Below are 23,344 nucleotides of genomic sequence, written 5' to 3'. Positions count from 1 at the left end.
AGTATTAACCCCTAATCTGCCTCCCTAACATCGCCAACACCTAACTTCAAGTATTAACCCTAATCTGCCAACTGGACCTCGCCGCTACTCTAATAAATGTATTAACCCCTAAAGCTAAGTCTAACCCTAACCCTAACACCCCACTAAGTTAAATATAATTTTATTCTAACGAAATAAATTAAATATTATTAAATAAAGTATTCCTATTTAAAACTAAATACTTACCTGTAGAATAAACCCTAAACTAGCTACAATATAACAAATAATTATATTGTAGCTATTTTAGAATTTATATTTATTTTACAGGCAACTTTGTATTTATTGTAACTAGGTACAATAGCTATTAAATAGTAATTTACTATTTAATAGCTACCTAGTTAAAATAATTACAAAATTACCTAAATAAATCCTAACCTAAGTTACAATTAAACCTAACACTACACTATCAATAAATAAATTAAATCAATTAACTACAATTACCTACAATTACCTACAATTAAATAAACTAAACTAAATTACAAAAAAAAACAAACACTAAATTACAAAAAATAAAAAAAGTTTACAAGATTTTTAAGCTAATTACACCTACTCTAAGCCCCCTAATAAAATAACAAAGCCCCCCAAAATAAAAAAATTCCCTACCCTAATCTAAATGAAAAAAGTTAACAGCTCTATTACCTTACCAGCCCTTAAAAGTGCTTTTTGCGGGGCATGCCCCAAAGAAATCAGCTCTTTTGCCTGTAAAAAAAACACAATACTACCCCCCAACATTACAACCCACCACCCACATACCCCTACTCTAACCCAAACCCCCTTAAATAAACCTAACACTACCCCCCTGAAGATCTCACTACCTTGAGTCGTCTTCACCCAGCCAAGCACCGATGGACCAAAAGAAGACATCCGGAGCGGCAGAAGTCTTCATCCTATCCAGGCAGAAGAGGACATCCGGACCGGTAGACATCTTCATCCAAGCGGCATCTTCTATCTTCATCCATCTGGAGCGGAGCCATCTTCTTCCAGCTGACACGGATCCATCCTCTTCTACCGACGCCTACTCGCCGAATGAAGGTTCCTTTAAATCAGTGTTTTTCAACCAGTGTGCCGTGGCACACTAGTGTGCCGTGAGAGATCCTCAGGTGTGCCACGGCAGACTGACAACAATGTGACATATTTTTTAAACTTTGCTTGTTTTTTTAAAAAATTTTTGGATGGTGGTGTGCCACAGGATTTTTTAAACGGCAAAAAAAGGTTAAAAATCACTGCTTAAAATGACATCATCCAAGATGGCGTCCCTCAAATTCCGATTGGCTGATAGGATTCTATCAGCCAATCGGAATTAAAGTAGGAAAAATCTGATTGGCTGATTCAATCAGCCAATCAGATTCAAGTTCAATCGGATTGGCTGATCCAATCAGCCAATCAGATTGAGCTTGCATTCTATTGGCTGATCGGAACAGCCAATAGAATGTGAGCTCAATCTGATTGGCTGATCCAATCAGCCAATCGGATTGAACTTGAATCTGATTGGCTGATTTAATCAGCCAATCAGATTTTTCCTACCTTAATTCCGATTGGCTGATAGAATCCTATCAGCCAATCGGAATTCGAGGGATGCCATCTTGGATGACGTCATTTAAAGGAACCTTCATTCGTCGTTAGTACGTCGGTGAGGAAGGATGGCTCCGCGTCGGCTGCTTCAAGATGGACCTGCTCTGCTCCGGATGGAAGAAGATAGAAGATGCCGCCTGGATGAAGACTTCCGTCCCTCTGGAGGACCTCTTCTGGCCGGATAGGATGAAGACTTCGGACCCTCTGGAGGACCTTTTCTGGCCGGATAGGATGAAGACTTCGGACCCTCTTCTGGACGGATCTGTGATACCCGGCTGGGTGAATACAAGGTAGGAAGATCTTCAGGGTCTTAGTGTTAGGTTTTTTAAGGGGGGTTTGGGTGGGTTAGAGTAGGGGTATGTGGGTGGTGGGTTGTAATGTTGGGGGGTATTGTATGTTTTTTACAGGCAAAAGAGCTGATTTCTTTGGGGCATGCCCCGCAAAAAGCCATTTTAAGGGCTGGTAAGGTAATAGAGCTGTTAACTATTTATTTTAGAATAGGGTAGGGCATTTATTTATTTTGGGGGGCTTTGTTATTTTATTAGGGGGCTTAGAGTAGGTGTAATTAGTTTAAAATTCTTGTAATCTTTTTTTTTTGTAATTTAGTGTTTTTTTTTGTAATTTAGTTTAGTTGATATAATTGTAGGTAATTGTAGTTAATTGATTTAATTAATTTATTGATAGTGTAGTGTAAGGTGTAATTGTAACTTAGGTTAGGATTTATTTTACAGGTAATTTTGTAATTATTTTAACTAGGTAGCTATTAAATAGTAAATAACTATTTAATAGCTATTGTACCTAGTTAAAATAAATACAAAGTTGCCTGTAAAATAAATATAGATTCTAAAATAGCTACAATATAATTATTCGTTATATTGTAGCTAGTTTAGGGTTTATTTTACAGGTAAGTATTTAGTTTTAAATAGGAATAATTTATTTAATAATATTTAATTTATTTTGTTAGAATAAAATTATATTTAACTTAGGGGGGTGTTAGGGTTAGGGTTAGACTTAGCTTTAGGGGTTAATACATTTTTTAGAGTAGCGGTGAGCTCCGGTCGGCAGATTAGGGGTTAATAAGTGTATGTAGGTAGCGGCGACGTTGGGGGTGGCAGATTAGGGGTTAATAAATATTATGTAGGTGTCGGCGATGTTAGGGGCAGCAGATTAGGGGTTTATAGGTATAATGTAGGTGGCGGCGGTGTGCGGTCGGCAGATTAGGGGTTAAAAAATGTATTAGATTGGTGGCGATGTGGGGGACCTCGGTTTAGGGGTGCATAGCTAGTTTAGAGCACAGTAGTTAAGACCTTTATAAACCGGCGTTAGCCCAGAAAGCTCTTAACTACTGACCTTTTCCTGCAGCTGGAGTCTTGTCGGTAGTGGCTCTACCGCTCAATTCAGCCAAGACTCTAAATACCGGCGTTCGGAAGATCCCATTGAAAAGATAGGATACGCAATTGGCGTAAGGGGATCTGCGGTATGGAAAAGTCACGGTTTGGAAGTGAGCGTTAGACCCTTTCCTGACTGACTCTAAATACCAGCGGGCGGTAAAAAGCAGCGTTAGGAGCCCTTAACAATGCTTTTGACGGCTAACGCAGAACTCTAAATATAGGCGTATTTGTTTTCTCTTTTACACCTAGCTGAGCTGGGTGTAATTTTTTTCATTGTATCGACAACCTCCGACGTATTAACGGTTTGCACTTCCATTGGAAACCTGTAATAAGTTATCATTTAACAGCTTCTAGTACTTTCTATGGGACACAATAATATTTTCGGTATCCAAAACCTGGCTGCTGATATTGAGATATAACGCACCATCGAAAGCAGTCGATAAACTAAATTGCTTCCAACAGCATATTTATCTGTTTGCAACCTTTCACAAACCTAATTGTGGCTCAATGGAAGTGAGCCCTAAGTGATTACCACTGTTTTACTACCTGTTTGCAAATATAATTGTTATTAACTGTTGTCTTTTGGTTACATTCTGTCTCAGAATGTTTTTCTTTTAAAAATTGCTGCTTTAGTGCCAAAACCTTTGTGAGACTGCTGATCCGCAGAACAGTGAGAGATGTGACCTCAGCTTACCAGATGGATCAATTAGTATTGTTTTTCTTGCTGGTTCTTCTTCCGCAGCTTCTTCACTTAGTCTTTTTACGGTGGTTTTTGCTTCCTTCTTAGCATCTGGAGATGGAAATAAGTAACACATTTAAACTAGAACACAGTCAGTGTGCAATGCACATTTACCTTATCGTTGTAGTGTAGGATGGAAATAGTTTGGTGATAGATTTCTTGCTAGTTTGACAGGTAGAAAACAAAGGGAAAAACATATTTGAATTGAAGCTTTAATTTCAAATCTGTCAATGCTGAATGCTGGTAAAGGAACAAGCAATATCACCAAGCAATGAACAGCTTGGTTTCTAAATTACCACCTGTTCTGCTCAGTTTACAATTGGCTGATGTAATGTTTTTACCATGATTATTTTCTTTCTGCCCTGTGGCATAAAGGGTAGGAGGCCTAACAGACAGTAGTTATGGTGTAGAAACTACCTCTTTCACCACAGCATTGCGCCAACACATATGCCCAGGTGACCAGTCACCATGACAACCTGGCAGTCAGTATTTGTCTGGTGTGTATGTGCATCTATATATATATATATATAGATAGATAGATAGATAGATAGATAGATAGATAGATAGATAGAGATAGAGAGAGAGATACATAAATAGTAAGTCAATAAATAATTATTGCAGTTTACTATTTTTAGTCATAATATTATTTTTTCTAATATTTAAAGCAGTTTTTAGATAAATTTTACTAAAAAGTTCTTTACCATCTAATAAATCTACCTCTGTAAGAGTCATCTTTAAAGTGATGGTAAACTCTGCAGCATAAAGTCATATACTGAAAGCTCCTGTGCTAAATAACATATCGATCTGCTTTTAGCATTAAAAAGTCAAATCTGCCTGTAATAATTAAGGGTTTTGTCCTGCTCCGTTAACTGCTGTAATCTCTCTCTTTGGCTTCCTTGACTGGCAGTCGTTTTAGCCAATCAGAGCCTCACCATGCGCCCCATGTAAAGTATTGACAGCACGCTCCCGTGCTTATAACTCTGACTGCAAGAAGAACTGCGCATGTGCAACTCGCTACGCTGTTTGCGCATCAGAAACAGTAAACAGTGATTTCTGTTGCACAAATGGCGTAGCGAGTTGAGCAGTTCTTCATGCAGTCAGAGTTATAAGCACGGGAGCGTGCTGTCAATACTTTACATGGGGCGCATGGTGAGGTTCTGATTGGCTAAGACGACTGCCAGTCAAGGAACCCAAAGAGAGATTCTGTGACAGAGGCTGCATTACAGCAGTTAACGGAGCAGGACAAAACCCTTAATTATTACAGGCAGATTTGACTTTTTATTGCTAAAAGCAGATCAATATGTTAGTTAACACAGGAGCTTTCAGTATATGACTTTATGCTGCAGAGTTTACCATCACTTTAAAGATGACTCTTACAGAGGTAGATTTAGATAGCCTTTGAGAAAGGACCAAGTATGACTAAGAACTCTACATATATCTGATTATTAAGTGTTGAAAAAAAAAGTTGTGTAGCAGTTTGACATTTTAGCTTTATTTTAATTATGTATAAAAGGATATTGCATTGTTTATGTGTATACAAAACTGCTTTTATGTTACATTTACTTCACCAGTTTTTATTTAAATGTATATAGAAAGGAACCTCAAACAGATTCATCTTTTAATCTTTTGCAAAAATACATTTTAACCTGTTTAAAGGGACATGAAACACAATTTTTTTCAGGTTTCAGATGGAACATTTTGACTTTTTATCCCTTTAATTGTTGCTCTTATGCGTGATAGGACATTTTCTGAGATAAAAAGAAAAAGTTTTTTATCAATAATTACTGGGAATGAGAGATTGATAAATAGCAGCAAAACAAACTAATAATCAATTAACTTGGTGCAGACCCTCATCTACAATATAAATCAACATATTAACTTGGCGGGCAGCAATCTGCTAGCGGAATTTACTGTTGCACGTGAGCGCTATTTTGCGCTCGGGTGCAATGTCGCCTCCTGCCCACGCATTGAAAAACACGTGTGGGTAGGAGCTGTCAATCTCCCTGGATGAATGAGACTGGGGAGATTGAAATTCTCCAACTAAGAGGTGGAGAAGAAGATAGGAAGCAGCGGTTTGATAAATACTGACTGCAGGTTCTAAACATGCATCCTATTAACAAGCTTAAACTGGATCATGTGATATGCTTGTTGCTTGTGACGTAGCAGTGTCCGGCTCATCAGTTGGAACACTGCATGCAGTCGCTCTGTTTCTTGTGAGGCATGGACAGATTCTGTAAGGCAGTGTGATATTTGCCTTAGTAAGGTACTCTTGTTATACATCACAAAAAATCCACCACTTCTTCACATACATCTATGGCTGCTTTTTGTCTACTTATATAGGGCTGTAGTGTCTACCAGGACTTTTTTAACCAATGTCTGTATTATTTTTTTTTTAACTTTAATTGGCTAATAAAGGAAATATGACTTTCTAAAAGAGCGCTGAATTCCCTTTATGTTTCAAGATTAAGATTACATCCTGTTATATCTCTTTTTATGTTGATATAAAAAGAAAGAAAAAAGTTTAACAGCAGAGTAGCGAGGCACTGAAAGAGAAATTAGTTGTATCCCTAAACAGAGCAGATTAGGACAATACTTACATGCTTTAATCCAGGAGATCTTTAGATTCTCTGGTCTTTTTGTTGTCTTCTGATAAGGTTTCCATTCTTTCCTGTAAAGGGATGATATGGGAATCATTGTTATGTGAAATGTAGTTACTGATATAAGGTCTAATCACTGTCACCTTGTCACAGAAAGCCCATAAGAAGCCAGCGTATGAGAATATCCATACTGCAGCACAGATCGGTCACTTGGTCATCTCTACTGGGTCACCTGTGCCCAAGAAGGGTGAGCCTTAAACAGACTTAAAGGGACAGTCAAGTCCAAAGAAAACGTTCATTTTTTAAATAGGACATGTAATTTTAAACAACTTTCCAATTTACTTTTATCAACAATTTTGCTTTGTTCTCTTGGTATTCTAGTTGAAAGCTAAACCTAGGAAGGGACATATGATAATTTCTAAGCCCTTGAAGACTGCCTCTATTTTATTTACTTTTCACAGCAGGGGAGAGCTAGTTCATGTGAGCCATATAGATAGCATTGTGATCACGCCCGTGGCTAGTGGCAGACACTGCACTAATTGGCTAAAATGCAAGTCAATAGATAATAACTAAAAGTCATGTGATTAGGGGCGGTCAGAAGATGCTTAGATACAAGTTAGTCACAGAAGTAAAAAGTGTATTAATATAACAGTGTTGGTTATGCAAAACTGGGGAATGGGTAATAAAGGGATTATCTATCTTTTTAAACAACACAAATTCTGGTGTTGACTGTCCCTTTAATCACCCTAAACATATTGACTCAGTTGTAATGATTATTATGACCTTCTTCTGCAATCTATTGGCAGCGGCTTTCTTTGCTCTTTTAAGCTCCCAGATAAAAGCCCTATTTTGCCTAATGAGCCAAAAGTTCTGTGCAATCAAAATACATTTTTGAGTTACTTTTCAAAAGCTTTTCACACCCAGTTTTGACTTTTAGAATTTGAGCATTTTTTACAACTTTAACATTATTTCACAGTTATTTGGAAACAATCTTTTATCTTGAACAAATGTTAATCAGCCTCTAGAATGTCTATTGTGTCTAATTTAGAGTGTTTAGCATACATTACTTCATTAAAGCTCCATTTATCCCTATCTAAGAGGATGTATACAGGGAATGGGGCACAAATTTACATATGTATAGATACATATATATATATACAGTATATAGATGTGTTGACTATGTGATATCCAGTACAACTAAAGGAATCTGCAGGTAAAGTCACTTCAGGACCCTAACAACTACAAATGGCTTGTTTTTATTTGATTGTAAGGGGCATATTTATCAAAGCATCAATCTCAGTGCATTCGCCGGCGTCAATATGCACGCCAGACATCGCTGACGCGGATCCACATACGATCCCCTTATTTATAAAAAAAAGTCAAAAACACGCGCGTCAAGTATGGAGCGATGAGCATCGGACTGTTGTTAACTAACAGTCATCGATGTTGGGGTTATTTGGGTTTTTCCCAACTTTATTTATACCATTTCATTACTGTCCATGAACAAGCACATTTCCCTAAAGCTAGTCTTTTATTTTTCATCTGTTAATGTCCAAGAAATAAATATATTTAAACCTCAACAAACAATATCTCATAGAAAGTTATTTTTATATTTATTTGTTATACAAAAAATGGGTTATAAGATACTTTCACTTAAATTAATGTGTATTTGTATTTCTAGAAGTCATGATATGCTTTTATCTCATGTTTTTTTTGTAATTGATTATTAATGCTAGAATTTGTACATATATCTTTGCACATACTTGTGTATATATATATATATATATATATATGTGTGTGTTATGTCAGAAATCTTTTGCAAACATATTTACATGTCCCTAAGTTCCTTTTTTTTGTTCTAAACAATGTTGTCTATCATATCTCTGTGTTTATTTATACCACTCTATGTATATAGTGTAAATCTATTATTATTCTGAGCAGGAATAATTGTGAATATAGCATGTCATCAGGGTATCATATGCATTTATTTGCAATCAATGGATATTTTAAGAGCTGGGCCAGTTTTCTCTCTGTACCTGTGTAACCTGTGTTATAAAATGGGCTGGCATATTACATGACATTTCTTACTGAAAAAGAAAGTCAAGAGAAGGAATAAATGCACTGAAAATAACATGACAGTAAAGAGGTGATATTAATCTCTGCTGTATCTCAATCATGACAGTTTAATGTTAGGTGGGCTATCACACTGAGCTATCAGCTTAAGATTATATTGAATCAAACATCATTTCAAGTTTTAAAATCGTATAAAATATTACACTGTGTGTCAGCATCAATGTTTATCTTTAATACTAATTTCACATATACATACTTTCAAAGTATAATACAAAATGTAACAAATGGCACTTACAAGTTCTGATAAATGATAAATGACACAAGTATCAAGCAATTTGATTTGTTAGTGATAGTTTAAAATGTATATTTGAATCAGATTGTCTGATGTCATAAATCATGTGATTATGCATATTCCAATCAAAAGTGGTTGAAAAATCCACTAGTGTGTGGGTTGTTTGGGAGTTTGCGTCATAATTGGTGCGAAAAGTGTTGCATCAAAATTGGTGCAAAGTGAAGAGTGGGACTTGTATTACATAGCTCATAGATTTTTCACAAAAAAATAAAAAGGAAGTTAGCTATATTATGTTGTGTATTTCATTTTTATCTCTATATCTATTAGTGCGACAAGTTTGGGGCAAAACTTTTCAACAAATTTGGAGAAATATTGTCCCCTTGCTTTTTAATGAGAGACAAAGATGTAACATAATACATAAGCAATAATGTATTTATTTTTTTTTATCCCTATATCTACTAGTGCACCAAATGTGGAACAATAATATTGTTTGATTTAGAAAGGGTATACAATTTTAATAGAGTTTCTAATTTACTTTTATTATGTAATTCCCCTTTGTATAAACAGATCCAGAATATTAGCAATATTTTAGACAGTGTTTAATTAATTTGTTTTAAAGCCTATCTTCATTACCGTACTTTTAATGTAGTGCTGAAATTCAAAAACCCCACTCTCCGACCGCCCACTTCAAAAGTAATTTTTTTGATGTGCTAATGGTTTGTACTGTTCTTTAAGCAGCACTCTAGTCATATGGCATTCACACAATATTTTTTTAGAGTGCTGATGGGAGAACAGTTAAAACCTTTAGCTCACCAAAAAAAAAACTCTTGAAGTGGGCAGCCGGAACATTTGGTTATGTGAAATTCAGTGCTACATTAAAATGTAAGTAATAATGCATCTTCATTACAACTGATGAATTAAAGTCCATCTTAAATATTGCTAACATTCCAGATCTGTTTATACAAAGTGGAAAGTTTATCATCACTTTAAGTACACAATAGGTAGCAATACTCTTTTCTTAATGGTAACTAAAGTTACAGAAAATAGGAGCATTTATAAAATACAAACCTGATAAATTCACGGTACCATTCCGTGTATAGGGGAAATATTTTTCTTTCTTCCTGACGGATGATGTAAGTATTGTGTACCACATATGGATCTAGCTTGTGTGTGTAGCAAGCTCTGTAAATATAAAAAAAAATTGTGTTTAGACAGCAAAGTAATATTTTCAAGTTGCACAGTTCTTAACCTTATCAGATCCTTGCTTAAAAGCATTATTTATAAAGCTTCACTTTTATAGATATGAAAAATATTTTGTAGATAAAAACTCTTCAAATTAAAGGAAACAAAAGTAGCACAGACTACACAGTACCAGATAGGTGTTATACCTAATCATGCTTTAAAGAGAAATATATTAAACAACATTTATTTTGAATTTGAATAAAAATAATTATATTTAATATTAAGCAGTTGAATATAGTTTCAATATAAAAATGCCTATGTTTCCAATACACATATAAACAAATAAATGTATTAATAAACTATTAATATTGTATATGGTATAGTTTATTTTAAAATATAGTTCTTATCCCAGTAATGTGGTGTGTTACAAGCATTACAACTTTACTTAATATTATTCCTTGAATGGCAAAAATGCTAAGGGGCATTTAGATATTAGGAACTGAACATCAAAATATTACAAATTGCAGGGGGGCGGCATTGCACAAGCATTTCTAGGGAAATGCTTGTGCAACGATAAATGGCGACAGCGTATACTGTCAGCATTTATCGATGTGCGGCAGACATGATTCGCTACAGCGGATACTGTCCGCTTGCACTTTAATAAATCAGTCCGATACTCTCCTCACACAAGTGATTACCCGAGATAACAAAAAATAACACATCTAAAATACACTACTGTTTGCAATAATCATGTTCGCAATAATCATATATTATCAGATACAGTAGTATGAGCTGTCCTCAAGATAATCACACTTATCAAGCTATTCAGGCCTCCCTTTTAGGCAGGATGAGAGGGGTAACGGGTAACTGCCCTGTACCCATGGGGGCCCCCACTGTCATCAGTGGTATAAGTGCAATTTAGTTTATGAAAAAGGAAGTGTTAAATATAGTTGTATTCTTTAAATAGGACGCATTGAATCTGGAGACAGTGAGGGGCCATACATGGGGAGGGGAATTAAGAGTGCCAGGGACTAGTGTTGTCCGCTGTCCTTCACAAAAATACTGAAAAATCTGTCGGTTACTGTGCACAACAGTAGGAAAGGTAAAAAAAATCCCCTTAACCCCTTAGTGACCAGAGCACTTTTCAATTTTCTGACCGTTTGGGACCAGGAATATTTTTACATTTCTGCGGTGTTTGTGTTTAGCTGTAATTTTCAGGGATAGGCAAGGTGTCCGTACATGGATACTGGTGTCCGTGACTGGCCCTTGCAGTGTTCGCTGCCCATTTTGCAGCAGGGAGGAGTAGGACAGATGAATGCTGGTCCTGACTCCTCCTTAACGTATGCGGCACCAAGTTTTGCAGCGCTGGGGCCACCCGCGTGACACAGTTCAGTAGAGTGAAAATGAGTGAGAGAGAGGGAAGAAGCATGCAGCCTGTGTTAACCACCCGTGAGTCGTGACCCATACCAATTCCTTGATCTGTGCGGCAGCCTGGTGCTGGTGTCTGTGAGTAGAAGTAGCAGACTGCTGTCTAGTCTGACAAACCTTACCTAACCAAGTAAGTAACCAACCATGATGGTCATGCGAGTAACATCAAGGTGGGTGTGCTTGGTCAGGAGTTGCACAGCCCCCCCAGCAGCCTCTTTAAACTGGCTGCTCTGACTCTCATTATTCTCTGACGGTATCATGTGCCCCAGCAGGAGGAGCCTCCAGGATTCTATTTAAACAGAGTTCCCAGATGTTACAAACTGCTATTTGTAACTGGCCCTTTAAATGGAAAATTGCCCTGCTTCCCTGGATTTTGGAGAAGCCTATTTGCCAGCCTCCTTCCTCATGAAAACACCAGACTCCCCCCCCCCCCCCATTCCTAGGGGGCCTCTAGGATTTGTGGAGTCTGGGGCCCTTATTTAAATAGAATCCGGGAGGTTCCTGCTGCTGGGACACATGATATCGTCTGAGAATGATGGGAGTCAGAGAAGTCAGTTTAAAGAGCCTGCTGTTCTGTTTGTACTGGGACTCCCAGTTAATGTCTTAGCAGCCAGGGGGGGTCTGCATGCTGAGACCACCCAGGGGAAAGTGAAGGGTTAAAACAGGCTCTCTGCAGGGAATAGATCTAGGAGAGCTGGTAACAATTCTGTCCTGCTTGTACTCAGGTGGAATTCAGTCCTGCTTCACCACAGATACGTGTTTAATTTCTGCGTGCTGATGGGCAGTACATGAAAAGTGCTGCCCCTGCTGTATGGATCATTGGTGTGCTGCAGGGGGGATATCAAGTGAGGCAGGGTTATAAACAACTGCCCTGACTAGTTAATTGGTGTCTGTAATAAAGAATAGTGCAGGGCAGCACTTTTCTTGTACTGCCCTTCGCTGCCACTTCTGCTAGATGCTATTCCACCATGCATTCACTACCCTCTCAGTAAAGAGAGTGTTTTTTTATGTGTTTTTTTTAAATTGAAATGTACCTTGGAAAATTTCCACCACAGCCTTGGTCCGTGCCTATCTCTGGTAATTTTCCTATTACTCATTTATTGTACCCACACATATTATATACAGTTTTTCTCGCCATTAAATGGACTTTCTAAAGATATCATTATTTTCATCATCCTATATAATAAAAGGCCAAGTGTGTTTGTCCGAAGCTGTCATGCGCAGTAGAGACTGTGCACGAGGACAAACACACCTGGCCTTCTAACTGTCTTGATGACTTCCTCCTGTCGTTGCGTGTGGTGCAGTGGGCGTGACCGGCGGACATGACGTGGGCGGGGCCTGGGCATGGCGTGGGCGTGACCGAGTGTGACGCGGGCGGGGCTGGGCGGGGTCGAGCGTGACGCGGGCGGGGCCAGATGCCGGGTGAGTGCACAGTATTGAGTCAGAGAGCTCAGCCTCTAAAAAGAAGGGGATAGTGAGAGCAGAAGGGGATAGTGAGAGCAGAAGAGGGGGATAAAGAGAGGGGGGAGAGTGAGCAAAAGAGATTGGGGAGAGTGAGCAAAGGAGAGGGGGGAGATAGCACAAAAGAGAGGGAGGAGAGCACAAAAGAGAGGGGGAGAGAGCACAAAAGAGAGAGGGGGAGAGAGCACAAAAGAGAGAGGGGGAGAGAGAGCACAAAAGGAAGGGGGAGAGAGCACAAAAGAGAGGGGGAAGAGAGCACAAAAGAGAGGGGGAGAGAGCACAAAAGAGAGGGGGGAGAGTGCACAAAAGAGAGGGGGAGAGAGCGCAAAAGGGAGGGGGGAAAGAGCACAAAAGAGAGTGGGAGAGAGCACAAAAGAGAGGGGGGAGAGAGAGAGCAAAAGAGAGGGAGAGAGAGAGCAAAAGAGGGAGAGAGACAGCAAAATAGGGAGAGAGACAGCAAGAGAGGGGGGAGAGAGAGAGAGCAAAAGAGAGGGAGATAGAGAGCAAAAGAGGGAGAGACAGCAAAATAGGGAGAGAGAAAGCAAAATAGAGGGGGGAGAGAGAGAGCAAAAGAGAGGGGAGAAAAAGAGAGCAAAAGAGGGGGGAGAGAGAGAGAGCAAAAGAGAGGGAGAGAGACAGCAAAAGAGGGAGAAAGACAACAAAAGAGGGAGAGAGACAGCAAAAGAGAGGGGGGAGAGAGAGCATAAGAGAGGGGGAAAAGAGAGGGGAGAAAGAGAGAGCGGAGAGAGAGCGCAAAAGAGAGGGGAGAAAGAGAGAGCAAAAGAGAGGGGATATAGAGAGAGAGCAAGGGGTGGGACTGATGTACTGCAAAAAATGGCCCATGTACACGGGCTTTAGGACTAGTATCTTATAATTTACTATAAATAAAATTATAAAATATGATGAAAAAATTGAAAAAAACACACTTTTTCTAATTTTGACCTCCAAAATCTGTTACACATCTATAACCACCAAAAAACACCCATGCTAAATAGTTTCTATATTTTGTCTTTAGTTTAGAAATACCCAATGTTTACACGTTCTTTACTTTTTTTGCAAGTTATAGGGCAATAAATACAAGTAGCACTCTGCTATTTCCAAACCATTTTTTTTTCTCAAAATTAGCGATAGTTACATTGGAACACTGATATCTGTCAGGAATCCCTGAATATCCCTTTACATTTATATATATATATATTTTTTAGCAGACAGCCCAAAGTATTGATCTAGGCCCATTTTGGTATATTTCATGCCACCATTTCACCGACAAATGGGATGAAATACAAAAAATTGTTCACATTTTCACAAACTTTAGGTTTCACACTGAAATTATGTACAAACAGCTTGTGCAATTATGGCACAAATGGTTGAAAATGCTTCTCTGGGATCCCCTTTGTTCAAAAATAGCAGACATATATGGCTTTGGCAATGCTTTTTGGTAATTAGAAGGCCGCTAAATGCTGCTGCGCATCACACTTGTATTATGCCCAGCAGTGAAGGGGTTCATTAGGTAGCTTGTAGGGTTCATTTTAGCTTTATTGTAGAGATCAGCCTCCCACCTGACACATCCCACCCCCTGATCCCTCCCAAACAGCTCTCTTCCCTCCCCCACCCCACAATTGTCCCCACCATCTTAAGTACTGGCAGAAAGTCTGCCAGTACTAAAATTAAAAGCTTTTTTTTTTTTTAAATAATAATAATAAAATATATATATATATATATATATATATATATATATATATATATATATATATATATATATATATATATATACAGGGAGTGCAGAATTATTAGGCAAGTTGTATTTTTGAGGATTAATTTTATTATTGAACAACAACCATGTTCTCAATGAACCCAAAAAACTCATTAATATCAAAGCTGAATAGTTTTGGAAGTAGTTTTTAGTTTGTTTTTAGTTATAGCTATTTTAGGGGGATATCTGTGTGTGCAGGTGACTATTACTGTGCATAATTATTAGGCAACTTAACAAAAAACAAATATATACCCATTTCAATTATTTATTTTTACCAGTGAAACCAATATAACATCTCAACATTCACAAATATACATTTCTGACATTCAAAAACAAAACAAAAACAAATCAGTGACCAATATAGCCACCTTTCTTTGCAAGAACACTCAAAAGCCTGCCATCCATGGATTCTGTCAGTGTTTTGATCTGTTCACCATCAACATTGCGTGCAGCAGCAACCACAGCCTCCCAGACACTGTTCAGAGAGGTGTACTGTTTTCCCTCCTTGTAAATCTCACATTTGATGATGGACCACAGGTTCTCAATGGGGTTCAGATCCGGTGAACAAGGAGGCCATGTCATTAGATTTTCTTCTTTTATACCCTTTTTTGCCAGCCACGCTGTGGAGTACTTGGACGCGTGTGATGGAGCATTGTCCTGCATGAAAATTATGTTTTTCTTGAAGGATACAGACTTCTTCCTGTACCACTGCTTGAAGAAGGTGTCTTCCAGAAACTGGCAGTAGGACTGGGAGTTGAGCTTGACTCCATCCTCAACCCGAAAAGGCCCCACAAGCTCATCTTTGATGATACCAGCCCAAACCAGTACTCCACCTCCACCTTGCTGGCGTCTGAGTCAGACTGGAGCTCTCTGCCCTTTACCAATCCAGCCACGGGCCCATCCATCTGGCCCATCAAGACTCACTCTCATTTCATCAGTCCATAAAACCTTAGAAAAATCAGTCTTGAGATATTTCTTGGCCCAGTCTTGACGTTTCAGCTTGTGTGTCTTGTTCAGTGGTGGTCGTCTTTCAGCCTTTCTTACCTTGGCCATGTATCTGAGTATTGCACACCTTGTGCTTTTGGGCACTCCAGTGATGTTGCAGCTCTGAAATATGGCCAAACTGGTGGCAAGTGGCATCTTGGCAGCTGCACGCTTGACTTTTCTCAGTTCATGGGCAGTTATTTTGCGCCTTGGTTTTTCCACACGCTTCTTGCGACCGTGTTGACTATTTTGAATGAAACGCTTGATTGTTCGATGATCACGCTTCAGAAGCTTTGCAATTTTAAGAGTGCTGCATCCCTCTGCAAGATATCTCACTATTTTTGACTTTTCTGAGCCTGTCAAGTCCTTCTTTTGACCCATTTTGCCAAAGGAAAGGAAGTTGCCTAATAATTATGCACACCTGATATAGGGTGTTGATGTCATTAGACCACACCCCTTCTCATTACAGAGATGCACATCACCTAATATGCTTAATTGGTAGTAGGCTTTCGAGCCTATACAGCTTGGAGTAAGACAACATGCATAAAGAGGATGATGTGATCAAAATACTAATTTGCCTAATAATTCTGCACTCCCTGTATATATATATATATTCTGCTGTGTAGGATCCCCCCTTAGCCCCCAACCTCCCTGATCCCCCCCCCAAACAGCTCTCTAACCCTCCCCCCTCTACCTTATTGTCCGCCATCTTAGGTACCGGCAGTACCCATTTTGCCATATAATTAGCTTTTTTTTGTAAAATTTAAAATAAAAACCCATTTTTTTTGTAGTTATTAACTATTTACTAACTACCTAGTTAAAATAAATACAAACTTACCAATTAAATAAAAGTAAAACCTTAGCTGCCTTACACTAAAAGGTAAAAACTAACTTACAAAAATAAAAAAATTACCATTACAAAAAATAAAAAACACTAAAATTACAAACAATAAAAAACTACCATTACAAAAAATAAGAAACAAAATTATCCAAACCAATAAAAATGATTCCTATTCTAAAAATTAAAAAAAACCACACCAGAAAATAAAAAAAAACTAAAGAAATTAGCTCTTTTTCTAAAAAAAGAAAAACAAACACCTCCTAACAGTTTACAAACCCCCACCTCCCAAACCCACAAACTAAAAATAAAGAGCTGCTTAAATCCTATTGGATGTTCAAATCACTCAATCGGATTTAAGCAGCTCTCATTCCTATTGGCTGATTCAAATAAGCCAATAGGAATGAGAGCTGTTTAAATCCTATTTGCTGATTTGAACAGCCAATAGGATTTAAGAAGCTCTAATTCCTATTGGCTGATTTAAATTTTTCAGCCTATAGGAATGCAATGGTACCCCAAGTATTAAAGGGGTACGATCGCATGAAGAGGACCTCCACGTCAGATCGATGGACCTCTGCCTGGACCTTCGCAGGGACCTCCTCACATCAACCGCTCTGCCTCTGCAGATATGAAGAAGATGCCAATACCTGGATGGATAAAGATAGAGCCTCCTGGATGAAGATGGAGTCGCTGGGATGATGATCGTTCAAGACGGACTTCAGCAACCGTGAGTACCTAAAGAGGGGTTAGTGTTAGGTTTTTTGGGGGTGTTTTTTTTTTTAGATTAGGGCTAATGGGCAATCTTAAAATAGCTGAATGCCCTTTTAAGGGCAGTAAAAGAGCCGAATGCCATTTTAAAGGCAATGCCCATTCAAATGCCCTTTTCAGGGCAATGGGTAGATTAGGTTTTCTTAGTTAGGTTTTTTTATTTTGTGGGTTTGAGGGGGTGGGGGTTTGTAATGTTTGGGGTTGTTTGTTTTTATTTCTTCTATAAGATACGACGAGTCTACGGATTCATCCTTTACTCGTGGGATATTATCCTCCTGCTAACAGGAAGTGACAAAGAGTACCACAGCAGAGCTGTCTATATAGCCCCTCCCTTAGCTCCACCCCCCCAGTCATTCTCTTTGCCTACTCTAAGTACTAGGAAGGGTAAAGTGAAAGAGGTGATAAAATGTTAGTTTTTATTTTCTTCAAGCAAGAGTTTTTTATTTTAAATGGTACCGGTGTGTACTATTTTCTTTCAGGCAGCAGATGGATGAAGACTTCTGCCTGGAGGCTGATGATCTTAGCATTTGTCACTAAGATCCAGAGAAGTTCCCACAGAATGACTGAGGAGTACTTAAGAAACTTCAGTGTGAGGAACGATTTTCATGCTATAAGCAGTGAGGTATGTTCAGTCATTTTTTTCTGGAGAGACTGTGATATTTCAGAATTGGCTGACAGTATCCCCACGAGGGTAAGGGTAAGCAGTAATCCTAAGAGAAGAGGGGTATTACTAAGCTTGCATATAGGGGCTAAGAAAAAATGGTTGACACTGATTTTGAATGTTTGTGGGCAAACGTTTATTGAACTGGGAGTGCTGATAACGTTTTTGGCAGTAAGATTTGATTATTTTAAAGCAGTTTTGCAGAACGTGTATGCTTTTTTTCTCTTAAAGGCGCAGTACCGTTTTTAAAGATTGTTATTTTTTCACTAAATAAAGTGTTTTCAAGCCTGTTTGTGGTAATTACTAGCCTGTTTAACATGTCTGACATTGAGGAAAGCCAATGTTCAATGTGTTTGGAAGCCATTGTGGAACCCCCACTTAAAATGTGTCCCTCATGCACTGAAAGGGCAATACATTGCAAAGAACATATTTTAGCTGATAAAAGTATGTCGCAGGATGATTCTCAGTCAGAAGGGAATCAGGTTATGACATCTAATTCTCCCCAAGTGTCTCAACCTTTAACGCCCGCACAAGCGACGCTAAGTACTTCTAGTGCGTCTAATTCTTTCACCCTGCAAGATATGGCCGCAGTTATGAATACTACCCTCACAGAGGTTTTATCTAAGCTGCCTGGGTTGCAGGGGAAGTGCAGTAGGTCTGGTGTGAGAGTAAATGCTGAGCCCTCTGATGCTTTATTAGCCATCTCCGATGTGCCCTCACAATGTTCTGAGTTGGGGGTGAGGGAATTGCTGTGTCTGAGGGAGAGATTTCTGATTCAGGAAAGATGTTCCCTCAGACAGACTCAGATATGACGGCTTTTAATTTTAAGCTAGAACACCTCAGCTTGTTACTCAGGGATGTTTTAGCGACTCTGGATGATTGTGACCCTATTGTAATTCCACCAGAGAAATTGTGTAAAATGGATAGATATCTAGAGGTTCCTACTTACACTAATGTTTTTCCGGTCCCTAAGAGGATTTTGGACATTGTTACAAAGGAGTGGGATAGACCAGGTATTCCCTTTTCTCCCCCTCCTACTTTTAAGAAAATGTTTCCCATATCTGACACCATTCGGGATTCGTGGCAGACGGTCCCTAAGGTTGAGGGAGCTATTTCTACCCTGGCTAAGCGTAAAACTATACCTATTGAGGACAGTTGTGCTTTCAAAGATCCTATGGATAAAAAATTAGAGGGTCTTCTAAAGAAAATATTTATTCATCAGGGTTTTCTTCTGCAACCTATAGCGTGCATTGTTCCTGTAACTACTGTAGCTACATTTTGGTTCGAGGCTCTAGAGGAGGCTCTTCAGGTTGAGACCCCATTAGATGATATTCTGGATAAAATTAGGGCTCACAAGCTAGCTAATTCTTTCATTACAGATGCCGCTTTTCAACTGGCTAAATTTGCGGCAAAGAATTCAGGTTTTGCCGTTTTAGCGCGTAGAGCGTTATGGCTTAAGCCCTGGTCTGCTGACGTATCATCAAAATCTAAGCTTTTAGCCATCCCTTTCAAGGGTAAGACCCTATTCGGGCCTGAATTGAAAGAGATCATTTCAGACATCACTGGAGGAAAAGGCCATGACCTTCCTCAGGATAAGACAAATAAGATGAGGACCAAACAAAATAATTTTCATTCCTTTTGAAACTTCAAACCTCTACCTCCTCCCCTGCTGCAAAGCAAGAGGGGAATTTTGCTCAATCCAAGTCAGTCTGGAGACCTAACCAGACTTGGAACAAAGGTAAACAGGCTGAGAAGCCCACTGCTGCCACCAAGACAGCATGAAGGGGCAGCCCCCGATCCAGGACCGGATCTAGTAGGGGGCAGACTTTCTCTCTTTGCTCAAGCTTGGGCAAGAGACGTTCAGGACTCCTGGGCTTTAGAAATCGTGACCCAGGGGTATCTTCTAGACTTCAAAGATTCTCCTCCAAGGAGGAGATTCCATCTTTCTCAATTGTCTGTAAACCAGACAAAAAGAGAGGCATTCTTACGCTGTGTAGAAGTCCTATATACCATGGGAGTAATCTGCCCAGTTCCAAAAACAGAACAGGGGCAAGGGTTTACTCCAATCTGTTTGTGGTTCCCAAAAAAGAGGGAACCTTCAGACCAATTTTAGATCTCAAGATCCTAAACAACTTCCTCAGAGTCCCATCCTTCAAGATGGAGACCATTCTGACTATTTTACCAATGATCCAGGAGGGTCAATATATGACCACCGTGGATTTAAAGGATGTGTATCTGCACATCCCTATCCACAAAGATCATCACCAGTTCCTCAGATTCGCCTTTCTGGACAAGCATTACCAGTTTGTGGCTCTTCCCTTCGGGTTGGCCACAGCTCCGAGAATTTTCATAAAGGTGCTAGAGTCCCTTCTGGCGGTTCTAAGGCCGCGGGGCATAGCAGTGGCGCCTTATCTGGACGATATCTTAATTCAGGCGTCAACTTACCAACTAGCCAAATCTCACACGGACATCGTGTTGGCTTTTCTGAGATCCCACGGGTGGAAGGTGAACGTAAAAAAGAGTTCACTTATCCCTCTCACAAGAGTTCCTTTCCTGGGAACACTGATAGATTCGGTAGACATGAAAATTTTTCTGACGGAGGTCAGGAAATCAAAGATTTTAACCACCTGCAGAGCTCTTCATTCCATTCCTCGGCCATCCGTGGCTCAGTGTATGGAGGTAATCGGACTAATGGTAGTGGCAATGGACATAGTTCCGTTTGCTCACTTGCATTTCAGACCACTGCAACTATGAATGCTCAATCAGTGGAATGGGGATTATGCAAATGTATCTCCTCAGATAAATCTGGATCAAGAGACCAGAGACTCTCTTCTTTGGTGGTTGTCACAGGATCATCTGTCCCAGGGAATGTGTTTCCGCAGGCCAGCATGGGTCATAGTGACGACGGACGCCAGCCTATTGGGCTGGGGTGCAGTCTGGAATTCCCTGAAAGCACAGGGTGTGTGGACTCAGGAGGAGGCTCTCCTCCCGATAAATATTCTAGAACTGAGAGCGATATTCAATGCGCTTCAGGCGTGGCCTCAGTTGGCTTTGGCCAATTTCATAAGATTCCAGTCGGACAATATCACGACTGTAGCATGTATCAATCATCAGGGGGGAACAAAGAGTTCTCTAGCGATGATAGAGGTTTCCAAAATAATTCAATGGGCAGAGACTCACTCTTGCCATCTATCAGCAATCTATATCCCAGGAGTGGAGAACTGGGAAGTGGATTTTCTAAGTCGTCAGACTTTTCATCCGGGGGAGTGGGAACTCCATCCGGAGGTGTTTGCACAATTGATTCATCAATGGGGCACACCAGAATTGGATCTGATGGCATCTCGGCAGAATGCCAAACTTCCTTGTTATGGGTCCAGATCAAGGGATCCTCAAGCAATACTGATAGATGCTCTAGCAGTACCTTGGTCGTTCAACCTGGCTCATGTGTTTCCACCGTTTCCTCTCCTTCCTTGTCTGATTGCCAGAATCAAACAGGAGAGAGCTTCAGTGATTTTGATAGCACCTGCGTGGCCACGCAGGACTTGGTATGCAGACCTGGTGGACATGTCATCTCTAACACCGTGGACTCTGCCACTGAGACAGGACCTTCTCTTTCAAGGTCCTTTCCAGCATCCAAATCTAGTTTCTCTGCGGCTGACTGCCTGGAGATTGAACGCTTGATTTTATCCAAGTGGGGATTCTCTGAGTCGGTCATAGATACCTTGATTCAGGCTTGAAAGCCTGTCACTAGGAAAATTTATCATAAGATATGGCGTAAATATCTTTATTGGTGTGAATCCAAAGGCTACTTATGGAGTAAGATAAGGATTCCTAGGATTTTGTCCTTTCTCCAAGAAGGATTGGAGAAGGGGCTCTCAGCTAGTTCCCTAAAGGGACAGATATCTGCTTTATCAATTTTACTGCACAAGCGTCTGCCAGATGTTCCAGACGTTCAGTCGTTCTGTCAGGCTTTAGTTAGAATCAAGCCTGTGTTTAAACCTGTTGCTCCGCCATGGAGTTTGAATTTAGTTCTTAAAGTTCTTCAAGGGGTTCCGTTTGAACCTATGCATTCCATAGATATTAAACTTTTATCTTGGAAAGTTCTGTTTTTAGTTGCTATCTCTTCGGCTCAAAGAGTTTCTGAGCTATCTGCATTGCAATGAGACTCGCCTTATCTTGTTTTCCATGCTGATAAGGTGGTTTTGCGTACCAAACCTGGATTCCTTCCTAAGGTTGTTACCAATAAGAATATTAATCAGGAAATTGTAGTTCCTTCTCTGTGTCCTAATCCTTCCTCTAAGAAGGAGCGTCTGTTGCACAACCTGGATGTGGTTCATGCTTTAAAATTTTACTTGCAAGCGACCGAAGATTTTCGTCATTCATCTTCTTTGTTTGTTGACTATTCTGGAAAACGTAGAGGTCAAAAAGCTACGGCTACCTCTCTTGCCTTTTGGCTAAAAAGCATCATCCGTTTGGCATACGAGACTGCTGGACAGCAGCCTCCTGAAACAATTACAGCTCACTCTACTAGAGGGGTGGCTTCCACATGGGCTTTTAAAAATGATGCTTCTGTTGAACAGATTTGTAAGGCTGCGACTTGGTCTTCGCTTCATACCTTTTCCAAATTTTACAAATGTGATACCTTTGCTTCAATCAATGCAATGCAATGCAATCAGCCAATCGTATTGAGCTCGCGTTCTATTGGCTGATTGGAACAGCCAATAGAATGCAAGCTCAATACGATTGGCTGATCGGATCAGCCAATCAGATTTTTCCTACCTTAATTCCGATTGGCTGATAGAATCCTATCAGCCAATCGGAATTGAAGGGACGCCATCTTGGATGACGTCCCTTAAAGGAACCTTCATTCGTCAGGAAGTCATTGGTTGAAGAGGATTGCTCCGCGTCGGCTCCTTTGAAGATGGCCCCGCTCCACTCCGGATGGATGAAGATTGAAGACGCCGCCTGGATGAAGACTTCTACCGGATGAAGGACCTCCTCTGTGCACCTTGGATAAAGACTTCGGCTCGGCTGGGTGAAGACGACTCAAGGTCGGATGATCTTCAGGCGGTTAGCGATAGGTTTTTTTAAGGGGGGATTGGGTGGGTTAAAGTAGGGATATGTGGGTGGTGGGTTGTAATGTTGGGGTGGGGTATTGTATTTTTATTTTGAGGTAAAAGAGCTGATTACTTTGGGGCAATGCCCCGCAAAAAGCCCTTTTAACGGCTGGTAAAAGAGCTGATTACTTTGGGGCAATGCCCCGCAAAAAGCCCTTTTAATGGCTGGTAAAAGAGCTGATTACTTTTGTAATTTAGAATAGGGTAGGGCATTTTTTTTATTTTGGGGGGATTTTTTATTTTATTAGGGGGCTTAGATTAGGTGTAATTAGTTTAAACTTCTTGTAATTTTTTTTATTTTTTGTAATTTAGTGTTTTTTTTGTTATAGATTAGTTTTTTTAATTGTATTTTAGTTTAGCTAATTGTAGTTAATTTATTTAATTAATAGTGTTAGGTGTATTTGTAATTTAGGTTAGGATTTATTTTACAGGTAATTTTGTACTTATTT

This window comes from Bombina bombina, chromosome 5 (genome assembly GCF_027579735.1).
Source record: "Bombina bombina isolate aBomBom1 chromosome 5, aBomBom1.pri, whole genome shotgun sequence".
NCBI classification, from domain to species: domain Eukaryota; kingdom Metazoa; phylum Chordata; class Amphibia; order Anura; family Bombinatoridae; genus Bombina; species Bombina bombina.
The sequence above is the reverse complement of the archived record's forward strand: the minus strand, read 5'-3'. Positions refer to the sequence as shown.